Below are 19,699 nucleotides of genomic sequence, written 5' to 3'. Positions count from 1 at the left end.
AACCTTTTATCAAATTTTATCTTCTAAGCGACTCAAGAAAACAAAAACAAAATCTTGCAACAAAAATTTTCTGAGTTAACGAAGTTTTTAGGTTATCGGTATGACTTATCAATAATATTCATAACCGCCAAATTGGTCAGTGCGTTTTGAAAAATTCCTAGCGTTTGCTTCGAGTTTTTCCTCAAATCTTTGCTCGTTACATAAACGCCAAGTGTGCAACATTTGAAACCGTCAAAGTTAGAATATTACTTTTCCTGATCTTTAAGGGGAATTAAATAAATGTAACCATCACCGATGCCGGCGCCCGCTGTGCTATTCGTAGTCGCGCCGCGCCGGCTGTACAATGCGTCGTGTCGGGCGTAATATTACAAAAGTTTAGGCCAGCACATAATTCAGTGTATTGCTCGCCGTTTCTGTTGTGCAATGAATTCAATACCACGGCATCGTATATATAAGGTGCAAACAAACAATGCCAGGCCACAACAATAGTCTCTATAATTTAAATCATGTATATTTATCGATCTGATACCATATACTACGTAAATGAAAAATTTTGTATATTGGAGTCAACAAATAAAGTAAAGTTAGTCTGGATGCTCATTGATAACATTTGACTAGAAACCCACTTTTTTATACCTAAATATCTTATTGAATTCATAGTAATTAAGAGAAACAAAATTGACATAGCTTATCATTTAACATCGAATATATAGGAAAATTTGACCCCTGAAGGTAGACCTTTTTTACTAATGCATTTCTTTGCATTCAAATAAGATATTTAAATAATTTAACATTGATTTCATAAGTATCCTTTTTATAAAAAAATATTGTATCTACAATCCAGGTGATAAGAAAACGAAATTAACATGGCTCATGAAGTAAATTAGTTCAGTTCCGATATGAATGAAAATATATACTTTGAAAGTGACTTCTTTTTCCACCCATATAAAATAAAAGAACATAATTAACTTAAAATTGACATAGCTTATCACTTAACCTCGAATGTATAGGAAAATTTGACCCCTGATGGTGAACTTTTTTAAGAATGCATTTCTTTGTATTTAAATAAGATATTTAAATAATTTAACATTGATTTCATAAGTATCCTTTTATAAAAAAATATTGTATCTACAATCCAGGTGATAAGAAAACGAAATTAACATGGCTCATGAAGTAAATTAGTTCAGTTCCGATATCGATGAAAATATATACTTTGAAAGTGATTTCTTTTTCCACCCATATAAATAAAAGAACATAATTAACTTACAATTAGTACAATATTTCGCCTCTATTATTATTGAAAATATGCATTATGTGCAAAGAGATTCTGGAACAAAATTATTATAGCACATTATTTGGCCTTGAATATTGTTAAAATTATACACTTTTAAAGTGATTCCTCCTTCCAAAAATGTTCTTGCGTTGTATCCATAAAACAATATGAACGAAATTAACTTAGCTGCTTTCATACCAGTTTGCACAGTGTAATTTGTAATAATTATTTATCAGTAGTGGGAAAACAAAGTTAATTGAAAGCTTTGATCAATGCTTTGAATTGAAATAAATTTTGTTCAACTCACTGCCCCAAAGATTTTTTCTTGTATTTTTTTAAATGCTAAAAAAATCGATGTAGTAAACATAAAAAAATGACATATCCACGCCAACAATTCCATTATCTCTGCTCGACTTAAATTTTGATTTTATTTATTAGAGTATAATTAAAACATAAGAAGGTAATTCAGTGAAAATATTTTTCTCAATAACTTAAATATGTTTCAAATGCAATAAAGTTATGCTATGTAGTTTTGAGATATAAAAATAAACGTTTTACTTCGAGCAATAAAATCATCATTACAGTGAGATGATATAAAAAAATGAAATGAGAAACGGTGCCGTAAAAGTAATTTAAATAATGGTTTTCTTTTCAGTGGACACGGATCGATTTAAATATGAGTAACTTTAACGTTTTAAAAGTCAGGATGAGAAATAAAACAAAAACCGAAGTGCTTCAGTCAATAAATCTTGAAATTCGAAGAGTTATTGCTTTCCACATTCTGAGAGATATTTTTTTCAACTCTGGTAGGAATCAAACACTTGTTTTTATTAATTTTTATTTTATAATAAAACAAGTAGTACAATAATTTATGCAATTGTAATAAAATCATTTCAAGATTTAGAAAGCATTTTTAACAATTTTATGACTATTAACGCCTGAAGGTTATTTTTATTTTACCAGGAAGTCAGGAAAACAGTATATGTACATGACATATTTAGTAGAATGTCAAAAAAATATATATTTTCAACAAAATAAATATGGCAATTAAATATTGAATTTTATACAAGTGCTGAAAATATTAGTAGCCAATTTGTATTCAATGCACAATGCAAAAATCTCATCAGTCTGTTTTAAAAATCTTCCAGGGTATTCCCTAAACGAACAATCGACGTTTTATATGGAAGCTCCGGTCATGATGGAATTTTCTGAATGCACCAAAGCAGAAAACTACCATCACAAATCCAATTTTACGCTTTGCTTACTGTTAAGTAAGACATGACCACATATCTCTCGCCAAATACGACCAAGAGCTTCTGAAACAGACCAAACCTTAATCATTTTGACTATTTTATGATAAACTAGTACATAAATCTGATAAAAACTGATAACGGAAGCGATTGTGTATTATATATAAAATAATGAATATAATTGTTCATTAAAATTAATATGATAAAATCGCGTTTCTGATTTAATTTAGTTAATCCCATTACATGTTTAACAGCAGCAGCTATTACTAGCTACAAGATTCTAAACCAGAAAGCATAATATTTTAGGAAATTTTATGAAAAAAAATAATGGTTCCATCATAACCGTATGAGATGGCATTACCAAATAATACATAATGTATAACAAACTAAAATAAATGAATTCATTTTTTATAAACTATCATCTAATCATTTAAGACAAGTGATCCAATTTTACCTCTTATATAGAAATCTTGAAATAGGCCACACAAAATAATTTTTATAGAACCTTTTTGAAAATTTGATGACAAATTTATTGACTCCAATTTAACCAGAAATGATTAATCCTTAACTATCAAAAGATGAAAGAAATTGAATAAAATACTTAGCGTAAAATATACACTGATTGTGAGAATGAATTAAACCTAGTCTCTAAACGTCTGTAAAATTAAAATTATTTAATATATCTGATTGCTAAATAAAACAAGTTAAAAAAAATTAATATATACATAAGTGCAAAAAGGTATATATATATATATTAATACATAAATACATACATCCATAGTAAGTGCATGAAAATCAATATAATCAATTAAAAGGCTAGATTCAACTTGCTATCTATATAATAAGTCCTACAAAGTCTAATTTTCTCAATAGAGCAACAAGAATGAAACCAGTAGGTAATTAATTTTTGATGATAAAATATTACATTACAATGTTGATCACGTTTTCCCACAGTTTAGAAATTACATGGGCTATAAAGTTTAGAACAGTTGCCCGTGACATGAAGCAGCGCCCAACAATTTCTATAATGCAAATTTCATGCATCCATTGTTCAGAATAATGTGACCAAAAATAAAATTTAGAAAAATATTAAATGCAAAAATAAAGCACTAACTTTTGAATGGGTCGTATAAATAAAAAAGTGATAAAGTTATTTTATACGATGGCTAATTGACTAGATAACAAAATCAGAGTTATTCCTTTATTTCAGAAAATTGAGCCATATATATTCAAAATATTATTATAAGATCTATATTAGTTTTAAAATCTAAATATTATACTAAGGTTATATATTGCATTATTGACAACATATCTTTTTTGAGATTTTCTCACTTGGCAATGCAATATTTGAGTTTTATGGTTTTATTATGTCCGAAATGCAATTTCTTAGATATCGTTGACATGTAGTGGTTGAATTTATGCCTCCGTTATATCATAGAGCTTTGTAATATCATCTTTGCTCAAGTACGAGGACCTAATAAATTTGGTAAACACTTCTGGAATGCCTCCAAATGGTATCCAGCTCGCTTGTCAGTTGTTTACGACCTTCTGGAAGTGTTAGTCACAAGCAAACCGCCGCAGATGGCAACTGTATTGAACTTAAAGCTCCGTTCAAGATATACAGCCGGAATAAGATTTTGGATATATATATATATATATATATATACATACATATATATATATATATATATATATATATATATATATCATTGAGAGCGTTTGATTAAAGAAGAACTCGAAATAAAAACAAGTGGCTTTTCAATGATAGATAGATAGATAGATTTGTTTGAGGCGCTTGACAACTATTTATGTTCCATCATTTTTATTAATTTATGATGTGATCCTGGTACATTCAGTGGGTAAAAGAAAGGTTTTTTGAATGTAAGTACATAATTCGCTTGGTTGTGTCGGTGTTCGAATATGAAGTCCAAATAAGTGTTTCGTGTAATCATTAATTTAATTTTGTCTTATCTTCTCATATCGACATCTCAGATGTTTCATGAGGAAATAATTCAAAAACAAATTACCTATATATTGTAAAATACAATATAATAGGAAAAAATAAGAATTAGTTTTATTTATTATTTCCTCAGTTATAAATTATTAATTTCTAAGAAATTTTTCTAATTCCGAAAGTTAGAAAATTAAAACTTTGTTTTTACTTGGAGTATTAGATATACAAGGTGATCCAGACCTTGACTTCCAGTCGAAACAGGGTGATATTGTAGACCTTAACTGTCTTGAGAAAAAAATATAACACGTTGTTCTAAAATTATGAGCTTTTAAGCGCAGCCAAGAGCTGTGGTGAAATTATGACCGTTTCTGTTAATGTGGTTAACTTTTATTAATTTTGTTCATTTAAACTTTGGGACCAAAACCGTGAATAACATTTCTAAGACCACTGTGAAATAAAATACCACAATTGTCTAGAATTGTCAAGTTTTCAAGAATTAAGACTTTTTGTTAAACTATGAATTTTTTATTTTAAATTCGTCGACTTTGAGAAGTCTTTCTTTCTTATCTTTGAAAATATATCATAAAGTCTATTGGCAAGTTTTAGAAAATTTGACTAAATGAATTATTTCTTGACAATTTATATTGGTCAATACTTGGTAAATGTAGAAACAGTAATTATAAATAAATTAATAAAATAGTTTTTGGTTCATTATATGCGAGAATAAAAGTATCATGTTGACAGCCCATAGTCCTTGCAGGGACAAATAGCAATTATCATTAGCTTATGTTATTTATAGCTCTTGTAAAGTTATAACAATATATTAAATGGTTTTCATACTTATGACTTTGTTTTGTTATTTTATTTGGCATGAGAATATGCAACCATCGTGGCATGCATACATAACATATGTAAATGTATTTTTGAATTCGTTTATGCAATTCATATGATATAAAATTTTATCACATAGCGTACAGGTTAATGAAAACTCGAAGCTATTGATTTTATTATTACTTAACAAACAATTAATTATTCAAATCAGAATCCAAGGAACGTATTTCATCCAAATTGTTCTAGACGCAAAATTTCTGTTTTTAATGAAACGTATATTTTAGAACATTGGCAATTCAATTCGTTTGCCAAAAACACTTTGTCTTCCGCAGTACACAGTTGTACTGCCTACATTTGCATTCGAATGTATGCAATTATGCTAATGAACGAATAAAGTTAATGACAGAAAGCTTTTCGTAAAATGGAAATGAATTAAAAATTCTCATTTACCATGGTAAATGATGTAGCACAAATACGATGTAATATTATGAGTAATAATAAATGAAAAAATATAAAATAAATGGTTTTGCGGAAAATTAAAATTTGCGAATAAGCCAATAAAAATTATGTTGTAAAGTTTACGTAAATTAAAAATGATTAAAATGAATGCATGATATCTAAATAAATGATGGAATAGTGCTTGGAAATAAACTTGGTAGCGGTAAAGGCTTTTATAAATATATCTATATTTATAAATTACGTAGTTTTTATATAATAATTGCATCGATTTTAGTCCATGAAAACTATATGTCTTTATCAACGCTCTATTCATACGCTGCAGAAAAAAAATTATACCTAAAACGTATGAAATTTCCAGCTGATGAGATTTATTTAATGGAATCGTGCGGAATACTGAATAGGACTCACTCTAAAACTTAATTAAAAGCAAAAAAGTAACATTAAAACGGCATTATGAATGCGAAATTACATGAATAAATTATACACGCTTGATTCTTTTTTAATATAGCCCAAAAGATAAAAAAGTGTTTGATTAATGTTTGATTTGCTAAATATTCTGTGGGTCTGGAATTTATAAAATAAGATTGCGAAATTATTATAATGATATTTTTAACTAGTTTTTTAAGAGTCACATATTTGTTATTTGAAATAGAGTAGAGTGGGGCTTAAAGGTCCGCGGGTAAAAAAGTTTATCACCATTATCTCAAAAACAAATAAAATTAGAGATTTTTTAACAACAATATTTGAAAGTAGAACTTATAACCAGCCAATACGTTGATTCTGGCGACTTTGTTATCAGAAGATAAACGGGGATGTTTGGAAATCCATCACAAATATATTTTCTTTCGTTGTTAGTTTTTTGGTTGTGAGCACAATTGTTTAATTTACGAGGCTCTTCAATCATCAATTATTTTATTTTAAGGCAGATTCAACAGTTTTTTTATAACCTCTGTAAAAGTTTACTTACTTAAGAATTCACTTAATAATAATAATGCCATTAATTTAATTGATTGATTATACAGCCCAGTAAAAAAATAACTTAAGCAATAATTATAAAACGCTTTTTCTAAATTATATTCTGGGTTAACTCCTTCGTATATTCAGGTTATTAATGTTCAAAGCCATTACAGCTCGGAAAATGTCTCAAAATCTGAATTATTCAGAGCACGGATTTTGATAATCGTCGAAAGATTACAGATGACCCGAAGGAATCGTCAATAACTCTCGCGTACTGAAACATCTCCTGTATACTGATGAACTTACATGGTGTATCAGAATTATACTTCTAGTAACATATTATACTTAGAATGAGAAATAAAAGTATCTATGTAAATTTTGCTCATGACTAATGGTTGTTTCTGTTATGTAATTATCTATCAATTTTAGCATATGTAAATATGTTTACCTTTTATTTAAATTAAAAAAAAGTCTGAAAAAATATTTTAATCAACTATTTGTTTTTTTCTTCATTAACATTAAATTTAGTCGCATTTCGTTTGTGTAACGCGATTTTTTATTTTTAGTTGTTGTTTTATATGTGAGAAAAATTAGAATAATTAAAAATATTTTTGACGATTGTTTAGAATTTTTTTTTCCAATATGTATCATATTCTTTTTTATCATAATATTATTTGTGGATTTATCCACGAAAGATTAGTAAAATTGGGTCCCCAAAACGTATAGAAGTTTTGGGTTAGCATAGAAGTTTTATTTAGAAACGTAATCTAGTTTTATTTCTATTATATTGATAGCTAGCTCAAAAGTATATTTGTTATATATATATATATATATATATATATGTATGTATGTGCATGTGTATTGATATTATAGAATTTATAACAACTAAATAGTGATTTTTAAAAGTACAAACTAGATTAATGCGTTTCAACAGACATTCTTTCACATATTATACCGAAAAACTAAAATAGGGCTATACCTACATATGTTATTTTTTTAAGTTTATAGGCTTCCATACTTTTTGAGTTCAGTTCACAATTTTTCAGTGGGAAAAACACAAATTATTCTAAGAAAAAATCACGAAGTCCATACACATAGAATAAATGACTTGATTAACAGTAGTATTTGTAGAAATAATTCAAAATTTAATTTTGAAAAATTGAGATAAACATAAATCTAATAACCATTTTGCAGTGATATGTGATATAAACCCATGTATGATAGTACTACCATGAACTCATGTATGTAGATATATATATATATATATATATATATATATATATATATATATATACAAGGCCCAAATTGCAATTAATTTATTGTAAGATTTTTTATTTGGTAGTGCTAAAGTTAATTCTAGATCAGTTCGTAATTAATTCTAGCAATGGATTTATAATGAGAATATTAAACTTAACATTAAATAAAGTACATGGTGTTAGACTCATAGTAATAAACAAAACATAAATTTCAAAAAACAAATATCATCGGTAAGACTTCAAATAAAATTGGTTCATCCAAATTCTATGCATATTTAAAGCCTGCTACAAAATTTCAGATATATATTTCATTTAGAGACCTCCTGTGTCTGATAACAAGAAACATGGCCGCTAGTCTAAAGCTTTCGGATACAGGGCGTTCCCGCGAAGATTCGTCTTGAGCCATTATCACAAGCGAAACATTCGGGGCACGCGCGCCTAGGTAACTGCATTTACGTGGCCGTGTGCGTTTTCTTAAGGGTTCTAACATTTCGGGCTCGAACTTCTCCCATAACTCATAACCCTTTGATAGATTGTAATAAAGATTAGAATTCTTATCGCGCAGGAAAATTATAGGTCATTGATGTAAAGGATAGTCATTGACTTTTGCCAACAGGAAGTCGAAAAGAAAAATTAGGTAAAAGTAAATCAGTTTTGCAAAAATTTTCTGAGTTTTTAATACTAAACTAATTAGACGAGTTTTTCATAATATAATAATTTTTGTATTTTTGGTGAATAGCAGTGATAACTTAAAGAGCAAGAAAATATAGATAAAAATTATGTTTCCAATTAAAAATGTGAAATGGAAATCTCATGCTATTCTTCCCTGAATCGAGTTAGTGTTTTTTAACTCAGCTCACAGACCTGCTCTAGTAAAGTACTACCGATTATTTATTATGAGCAATGATGACAATATTCCTTAAGGGAATGCGTTACTAGAAGGCTACCGAATGATTAATCTATTCTTTTTTATTAATATTTTTTGTATTGATAGTTTTAATTCGATGCAGCAATGTCGAGAAAAAACTATTTTATCTTCTAAACCTATTTTTGATCTATATCTTAGTTTCATAAAATCGTCTAACACAATATAGTTTTTTTTAATGTTTATTATTCTCATTATGAATCCATTGCTAGATTTATTTGCGAACTGATTCAGAATCAACTTTAGCACTACCTAATTAAATATTACTATAAATTAATTGCTATTTGTGTTTGTCTGTTTTGATTACAATTATGCATTTAAATGATTCTCATCGTTTGTATATTTATGTACATACATTCGTTTATTATGTACCTGCATACATGAGTTTGTATTAGATTTATGCTTATGTCAATTTTTTTAAATTAGATTTTGAATTATTTTCAACAAATACTAATGTTAAGTGATTTTCTCTACGTGAATGGACTTGGTGTTTTTTTCCTAAAATAAAATCGATATCACTTACCACATTTGGCCAGTATTTTTTTAAACAAAACGGCCATTTTATATTCTTACGATTAAAAAAAAATTACAACTGAACTGATATTACATTGTAGACTTATCTTTGAGAGTGGATCAATTTACCTACTAAATCAATATTTCTATCAGAAACAATGACTATTTTTTTCTATATTGGCAGAATAGACAAGATTTTGCAAGAGAAACTCTTTTATATTTGTGATGACAGAGCAGTTTGCCAATATGGTATACTACGTGTGTGATGCTTCAGTAGATACTCGAGCCATAATAAAGCGCCAAATAAATCATATCCAGAAAAATCATATCCGATCTAAGAGATAATTTAAAATAAAGTTTTGATGCAGAAGATAGAATATTAGATGAGAGAAAAAGAAAGAAGACTGGAGTACATTATGCCGAAGTTTTTTTCATTGAGTATGAGTTTTGTTATGTGGAATATTCATATTAATAAAATATATGATATTATGAAATACGTATCTATAAACAGCATATCTTTAGTTAATATATACGTATATAATTAAATTTTCTGAACAAAAAGCGTTCTATTTTCAAAATCAAGTTATTAATTTAATTTGTATATATTTTAATATACGATTAGAGGATATATTAAGTCGTTTTCTTCAAGATCAACTAGAAACAAATATAATATATTTTATTTATTTATCACTTCTCTAATTACTTCACAATTAAATGAACTGTTTTAGCTATATGATATATATATAATCTATAAATGTATTTTTAAATACAGTGCCTCGATGTTCTTTACATCCGCACTTCCATGAAGTATCTGAAAAAATGACAATTACATATGAATCCATCTAACGAAAGTGAAATTCAATCTGAATATGCAAATATTTATGTCGATGGGGTTTCGATGTGCCAATCTTGAAACGCCGAATTGGAGAATTTACATAATACTGGCGTTATATTATGGATATCTATACATCTCTGTCACATCTCTGCAATATTTTAAAAAGTTATGTCTTACTGTAAAGAGGTTTTTTAAAGCGATTCTCCAAATCAGGTCATTCGAGATTCGCGAAGCGGTAAATAGCACAAGGAGAGGAGAATTCGAAATCGAAGCCGGAGTCGAAAATGTGATGGGAGGAATGATATTGAAGACTGGGAGAACTATATAAATTTAGATTCTAGTACAATTGCTTTTGATATTAGAAATGATCAGTATATCTTATTTTTTTTCATTCACAAAATTTTATATATATGTGAGATACACTAGTATTATACTGTAAGAATCAATCCATCGACCGATTATATAAAAACTGATTTGTCACTACAAAAATGCAATAATTTTATAAATTATTAAATTAGTTATCTGAATAAAACCGAAAGTCAAAAATGTAGTGGGATAATAAATATAATATCAATATCATCGATTGAGACAATAATTTATGCATATATTTTATGTTTTATTCTGTGAAGAATGATAAAAGCAAATAAACGTTAATGTTATTTGTGAGTTCTTTTGATATCCCTCGCTAAACCCATCTGTAATTATACTGGTCAATAGTGATAAGTCTTTAATTGTCATCAAGAAATGTACTATGTAAATTTCAATTTATATACAGCATTTTTTTATTGTATGGCTGTATGATGAAAATATATTATTAAACGCGTTAATTTAATAACTTCAATCAATAAAAAATATAAATTTGTAAACGTAGGTAAACGTTTTGGAAGAAACATTAACACAAACATTGTCTCAACTTCAAGGTTGTACAACTTAAAAATTTAGGTGTTAAGCAACCGATTTGGTAAAAAATATCATTATTACAAATCAACATCTCTTGAACTAGGAAAGCTTCAACTCGACGTTCTTTGGGCGTGCAATAAAGCATCGAAGCTGTCTCAAGCAGGCGTTCCACGAAAGCTCGAAAGCTCAATTCATCGGTCTATGACAGTGGTTTCCAAACTTAAAAAATCAACGATTCATAGTAATTCAATTTATATTTATATATATATATATATATATATATATATATATACATATATGTGTGTGTGTGTGTGTGAGATTAATAAAAATAATTTCAAATAAAGCTTAGTTCTGTACCTTGCATTTTCTCAGTAAACTTAATTTGCATATTAAATCATTGATACAAATTTTCTGTTTTTCTGTCTTAATATTATTTATTAACAACAACTAATTATATTTTACGAAAGGGAACACGGTGAGAGCACTAACTAGAAACTACAAGCAGAAATTTTTCTGGAGAATTGATATGATATATTTTAAAGACTCTTTATACAAAATGATTCTATTATATATATTTTTAATATATTGAACAGAAGGTTCATAGGTATGAACAATTTTAATATAAAAATTGAAGAAACTGTGTATGAATTACTGTATGTCAAGGTTTTCATAAGTAAATTTAATATGTTATTAGATAATTTGATTTGAGATTTATTTGATAATTTTAATAGTGATCAGGGGCAAATCATTCTGAAATGATCAACTAATAAACTCTGATATAACGTTTACTAGGGTTAAAAAATCTGCGCAATTATTAGTGAGTTATTAAATCAATTACAATTGTTGTACTACCATGTTGTACATCAGGTCAATCATTGAAGTAATACTAGCATTAAAAAACAGTTAATGCTAGTAATGCCTACTTTATACGTTATGGAACAACATTAATCACTTACTTTATATAATTTGTTATGATTCTTTGTAAGAAACACGTTATAAATAGTCCCATATTAAATTATATACGCCGTTAATGGAGTTAGAGATGTCTGCATTACGGTTACATTATAAATAATGAAACATATAAAAAATGTTGTTTTCAGAATTTTGAGTCCAGTGCGCAATTTATATATAAGTAATATTTTATCATCATGATTTGCTGTTAAACTGCGTCCCTATATTTGGAAACCTCTGGTCGTCGTCAATTCTGTTATAAATATTCTTTCTCTGCGACGTAGGTGGCGTTGCGGCGCACACACACCAGACTCCGAACATTTCGCACTGTCGGATATAAAGTGTCTGTTTTATTCACGCGATGCTGCACTACATTTACATGAATCCACCGCTTGATCCACAGGTATTAGAGATGTAGGTAACAGTGCATCGTAACGTACATGAAATATTGAATCAGATAAGGATGCACTAGATTAATATTGTATTTACACTCTAAATCAGTAAGGGTTGAATTACAATTTAAAATGAATAAAATTATTTAAGTCCATATACAAGTAATAATCCAAACGTGAAAGCACAAGTTTTTATCAATGTGCAGTTTCATTTTCTAATAGCATAATGTCATTCATCATATGTCACATATAGCATATTAGTAAATATGATAGCTGCATAATTTAAATTTTGGCCACAAATGCGTGCAGGTGATGTATTTGACTACGTTATTAACCAACCATAAATAGTTCATAATGTCCATATTGTGGGCAATGAAATTTTGCTTCAATGTCATTTGTTATTTATGACAAACATTCGGTAATAATAAGTATTATATATATATATATATATATATATATATATATATATATCGGAAACATAAAATAGTTTTTTTTTATCGATTTAAAACAGTATATTTGGCACAATCATAATGACAAAAATATTTCATACTAAACTTAACCAATTTGATTTGGAGTTTACAAACACGGTTTTGTATGGTCTTTATGATATATTAATGATTATTATAATTATGTTAATATTCTTTTTTGTTTAGACATAGCATTTGAAAACTAGTAAATTAATATATAATATACTAGATTAATATATTTTATATAAATTAACTTCATAGAGAAATAATATAGTCAACAAACTTTATTCTCATTGCTGACTATTAATCTGATTAGAGTTTTCAAACGAATATGCATATGCGAATTTTGAACTTAATTTACAAATATACTTTTCAGCAATGAAACGTAATATTAAAATAAACAGCAAAAGTTGTTTATAGATAAATGTATATCTAACGATAACAATAGTGCATTTAAATTGAAGGTATTACTTAAGATCTCATACATGAATTTATTTAAAATATAACCTAGGAAGAAGTATGTTTAGGGATGGGTGACTGATGTATTAGATAAAAAATCCTCGTCTACCATCTTAACAAAACTTGAACCAACTTAAGCCCATTACCTCTAACCTTTTGCAATAATGCGGACACAGATAAATAGCAAAAACCGGATTGTTCGTATCAGACATGACGAAAGATAAAAAAAACTTTCCCGAATACATATACACACGACACAAATTCGTTTTAGGATGAAATGGCAACGCATCACGAATAGCTCGTTTCGTGGACGCGGCCTGAATAATATCGCAAAGTCGTCGAGTCGAGTCGAGTCGATTCCTTTTTCCTTCCTAACCCGTCGTATTTGAAATACAGGACAAAGTCGTAAGAAATAACCAAAGCGAGATTATCCTAGGGCTGGATGATAAAGAAGTAGAAAATCAGCTTTCCGAAAAAAACAAAGCGAATGGAAATGTTCTTCGGACGATTGTTTCCAATTATGTAACCCAAACTCGCCTTCGTATTATTTAAATATATCAGAAAATGCAAATCCAAACAATATAAATATTTTAGGCATTATACATATACAGCGAGTTTTAGAAGTCAACGTAAAATAATGAGCTTTTAAGTGCAACCTGAAGCTTTGGTGAATTTGTGGCTATTTTTTGGTTATAGCGGTTAGTTTTTGTTGTTTTTTCATTCCAACTTTGGAACCGTATCCGTGAATAACGTGTCCAAGATCACAGTCAAAAATAAGTTCATAAATGCCCTTTGAGAGTCCTTTTTTACAAAAGGGAAGCGAACAAAAATGTACTGGAATGTGTTGAACAGTTTCACCAATATTTGGTACATTTAATCAGCATAAAAAATCAATGACTTAGTAGTAATAACATAAAATATAAATACTCATTTGTCACATAATAAAAATTTCGAGTAAATAAATAAAAACCTACAAATACACAAATATATTATTTAAAATGATAATATAATAAAATAATTAAATTTTGTGACAAAAACTTTAACTTATTTTTGTCTAAGTTATACAATAAATAAAATTTAATCAGCTACCGAAATATAATTATAGCAAAAATTGAATTGCATCATCACCATCACCCACACCAAGATCAAATAACACCTATAACCATGAAAATCAACAATAAATTATTATTGCATATAAATAAAATCGTAGTTTTAGTGCATTTATGAGATAGTATTTTATCAATTTCCCAAATTGATCTCACCGAACAACTATCCTAATTCTAAACAATAGCATCGGTAGTTGCTCTATATGATACACTAATCCAGTGCCGGCGCGCTGACGAGATATGTGAGGGGCTTATAACGGATTACAGATCGGACGAATGGGCCCCATTAACGCTAACCCCATGGAACTGTCGAATCGGCGGAGACCGAACGCCGAACGCGGATCGCGTTTTGGCGGTGAGAGCGGAAAACAGGGCGTTGGATAGACATTTTACATATTTGTTATATTCTTGTTGAAACTGGTAGTGCATGGCATCGTGCGTTAAGGCAAGTTTCTAGAACTTTTCGTACCCAAGAAACTAATTATTTCTTCTCACTGTCAACAAACACAATCATTAGAATAGGATTCTACATTTCATCAAAAACTGTAATTTTTAGTTCTATTTGTCGCGTACTAAACCTGCCATTGCCAAAAACTAATCAACACGTCTATTAATAGAATTCGAATATTTTTTAATAATTCAAATCGGTTGATCCGTGCACTTGGAATCAGGTGCAAAGTTGTATCCATACATACGCACATACACACGCACACCAAATGCATGCCAAAGGGTGGGGTAATGTATGCCAAAATGTTCTGAAACCTTCAAATTTAACCTAAAAAACAAAAATACTTTTCTGTTAGATGAAAATCGTTCTAACATTAATACTTTAGGAACAGGATACGCAACAAAAAACAGAACGTGAATGAATATTATACACATTTATAATATATATATATATATATATATATATATATATATATATACGATATAATATTCATTCATTCATCATAATGAATATTATACACATTAATATGTGTATAATATTCATTCATTCATCATAGTGAATATTATACACATTTATAATATATATTATAAATGTGTATAATATTCATTCATTCATAAAAATAATATACAAATATTTATAATGAAAATATTTTCATTATAAATATTTGTATATTATTTTTATAAAAAGTGACGTTGAATAAGCATTGTAGATATCTCTAATATTTAAAAAAAATGACGGATGTACATTCTACATATTTATGGCATTCTACAATAAATAAAACGCTATTTGATTGACATTTCTCATTGTTATAATATTTATGTTATCCACGCTGTTTTATTTTACACATCACTAGATAGTGTATAAAATATCAATCATACTACAACTTTAGAGCAAATACATTTTTGAATAGTATTTGTCTAGGAATAGTTACAATATAAGAGTGTTTTTTTATTTATTATGAATTACATATAGGTACAAATATTTTTTTACATATTTTTTGTTTTTTTTTCAAATATTATCAAAAACATTTTTCAATTTTGATATATTTAATAATTAGGTCAAATGTTAACAAATGTTAACATTTTATTATTATATATATAATAATAACACTTATTACACTTATTACGCTTATGATAAACGATATTAGTAATAAAAATATTACAAAATTCTCTGTAATCATTAAATAAAAACATATATAAGTAACTGAGAAGTGACTAACTGATTTCCCATACGATATAAGCTCTAATTTGACTCATATTTAATATTATATTAATTATGCGTATTTTATTCAGATGTCATAGATTTTGAAGTTTGTGCGACAGTTGGTGTTTAAAACAGTTACAACTTCATTAATACAAAGTATAAAAGTGTACAAATATTTCCTTCCTAAAACTATTATGTCTAAAAATTTTTTTCTGCATTTTAATTTTTTTCTTGGATTAGGAATCAATATAGTTATTTCTTAGAACACCGTCATCATTAAGTAAATATATGTGAATTTAATAAATATAATGATAAAAAAGTTAATAAAAATTTATTGTGATCAACTAAATAATGTTCCCGGCTCGTCTATTAGAATCAAAGCCCATCAGCCAAACGTTCCGCCTAAATCGGCTTAAGATCAGGAAAGAGACCCCTGCGCGCTAGATAATACTAATTAATGTTGTGTGCACAAAATTCTCGTGTGTTCAACGGATCGCAATTGATTTAAGACAAGATTTGATCGGTCAATGCTAGAATTTATTCAATTACAAGCCTGATATATACACAGCTTCTAGTATTGTTTATTATGTGCTTCGGTTCTGCAAGCAAATATAAATTGATTGCGGCGAATGATTAATATGCGCTCTTGTTAGTAAAATCATCCAATTAGTTTTATTTCGCACCATTTTCGGAAAATATTACATAAACTGATATGTCTATATATTTTTATCCATATAGATTTTCAGATATTATTAGAGTTATGCATAAAAAGTCGTGATACAAGTGCCTCAACCATATAGGAATATCATTATAAATAAATAATTTTGTCGTGGTATAAAAAAAAAAATATAATTCCCTGATTGTAATTCTATTCCATTAAAATTATTCTCATATGACATGCGTAATTTGCTCATAAACACGAAGTTGAATCACTTCAATATTATTTGGTTTTTGAAAGAATTATAAATAAAGTATATTAATATAAAGCTAATCGAATGCAATTTTGATGGCTAAAAAATTAATAAAATATGCATATTAATTTGATCTTTATCATATAAATTTGATAACAATAGATAAATTATATATCTAATATTAGTCACAACGAAATTTAATACACTATTCATAACCTCTCGCCAAGTGCATGCTTTGAAATATTCTCCATAATTTGATTATAATAATAACATAGATTGGGTGGCAATAATTTTGATATGATTCATTCATGTTTAGGTATTGATTTTGAATTTGTACGAGTACTTGATAATAAATATTAGATAATTTAAATATTTGCGTTCATTATATGCAAAATATAGAATTTAAATATTTATACAATTCAAAATAAATGTATTATTAAATTACAATTTTGAGCAATTAGTAGTTAAGCTACTACTAACAGATTATTGTGAAGTATCAATTAACAAAGTAATTTTGTCAATGGGTTCAGAAATGTAGTACTTTATTTTTTTATTTTTTATTTAGAAATAAATAATAAATAATTAAAAATGCTATTGTATTTGCCTACCCAATTTGTGAATTAAATTTTAATTAGTTCCTGGCACTCTTTTTATGCATATAAATTTACCTCTGGAAATGCGAGAATAGAATGCCAGTAGATATTTCGCTCACTGTTGCAATGGAATTTTCATTAGCTATAAGATGTGAATAATGATATATGATCAAAGAGAATTAATTTCAGAGCCCCTGTAACACCTAATGCCCAAGTGAAGAGGTAATTCTATCATTCGATTTGCATTTATGAAAAGTCGAAAAAATAAATATAATTTTAAAATGGCTTCAGTTCATGTTACATCAATTTTTATCAGTATAATATGACATAACTTGATATATTACATTAATTACCTTGTTAGTGAATAACTTACTGTGAATTTCAATTATTGAAAGCTTTGATTGAAAACATTTTTAATTCAAGTATTATTATAACGATGCTTACAAAAATGTTCCGTACGTAGATTCACATTTTGGATTAGAGATTCCGACGAGCATTTTGAATTAAATTACAACATTACAAAGGTGTTGTAGTATGTAATAAAATAAGTTCCCGTATCGAAATAAACACATATAGCTAGCAAAACTTGTAGCACAGATCCATTAAACTTATATGACAGTGATGGCTCGCCGACCCTTTCACGTCATGTCGTTTTCAAATAACTTCCGACATATTAAAACAACACCTGGTCCATGCATCGGGGGTGTTTCTCGAACAAGTATATGTATGTACACAACTTGAGAAGTTACTTCAAGAGTTTAGGGTTCGAATGGAAATGCAGGACATGAGCTGATCTTTCTGAATTTTTTCGAGTATTTTGTCAAACATTGCTTGAACTTGACTGTATACTTTGAAGTAAAAACGTTCAACTTATATGCTTCAATGCCGTGTCTTAGATTTCGGTTCCCCACCTTTTTACATTTTTTCATCTTTTCTTCATTACACTTTCAGTGACAAATTTAACTATAATATATAAATGTACTGCAAGATTATAGAAAATTTATCTTTCTTTTCTTTTTTCTAATTTTCCTACATTGTTTTGTTCAGAAATTCAGTAGCTAAATGCCATATTGTTGGTCCACGTCTTCAAAAAAAAAACTGAATTATAAAATTTCTAAAACAGATGAAGAAATATTGTGATATAATTAGTTTTTGGTAAAGACCATTATAAAATGTTAAATAAATGGTGACGTTTTTAACAAAATTAAATAGTACGATATAGCACATAGTCTAAACAAAGATCCTCAAATATTATATTTCTTTAAAATATGGTTAAATTATATAAATTTATTACAATTCCGAATAATTGGCCGTTTTTGTGAATTTTAATTATTGGTATTACATATAATATAAATCTGTTCAAAATATCAATTTTGTGTTATATTTAAATTCACATCTTTATTTTTGAAATTAACCTTGGAAAATTTCTTCCGATTAGCTATACCTTAATTAGCTGCACACATTGGTGTAAATACAATTATTTTAAAATATCGGAAGTTTTTTCTAACTAGCCTTGGCAGAATAACTTCCATAACTAATTTAAAATCTTGATTACTCAATAATTATAGATTTGTTTTCATATTGTTTAATATTATATTATAAATTAATTTGTTTAATCTTGCAAAGTGCAAGTGAATTAAATTAAAAAATATCATGGTAATTAATATAATGCAGTTTTTTCGATTTTAGTATACGGAAGCTGCGTTTACTCTTAGCCAAAAAGTTAACAAATAACGTACGAGAAAACATGAAAATAATATATAGAGAAGTGTTACAAGAAGATATCTACTCCAACCGTTTATCCCTTCTTATATTAACTATCCCTTAATGTTCAATCTCGTACAAAAATCCTTCAATGTCAGCTCATGACACTCAAGAAATACATCTCGGACTTAGCACACTCACAGAGGCAAAAGCTCTCGTCAAGGGTAACACGTTAATGCTTTGTATATGAGAACTCGAGTGAAAGCTGTGGATAGTGGAATAGTAGTAATTAAATAATATTTGTACGATTAC

General features: G+C 27.8%; 1 long non-coding RNA gene across 1 annotated transcript in view; it reads right to left on the bottom strand.

The window, feature by feature from the left end:
- Positions 1-2,407: 2,407 nt before the first annotated feature.
- Positions 2,408-19,699, bottom strand: part of LOC113373187 — a 73,198-nt gene continuing 55,906 nt past the window's right edge. Inside the window, exon 3 of the long non-coding RNA XR_003366879.1 lies at positions 2,408-2,589. This is a non-coding gene — a long non-coding RNA (uncharacterized LOC113373187). The remainder of the gene's footprint in view (positions 2,590-19,699) is intronic.

This window comes from Ctenocephalides felis, unplaced genomic scaffold, assembly GCF_003426905.1.
Source record: "Ctenocephalides felis isolate EL2017-DRISC unplaced genomic scaffold, ASM342690v1 CF-g0.4_SCAFFOLD_01604, whole genome shotgun sequence".
Taxonomy (NCBI): Eukaryota; Metazoa; Arthropoda; class Insecta; order Siphonaptera; family Pulicidae; genus Ctenocephalides; species Ctenocephalides felis.
Note: the sequence above shows the minus strand (reverse complement) of the source record. Positions and strands in the feature narration are given on the sequence as shown.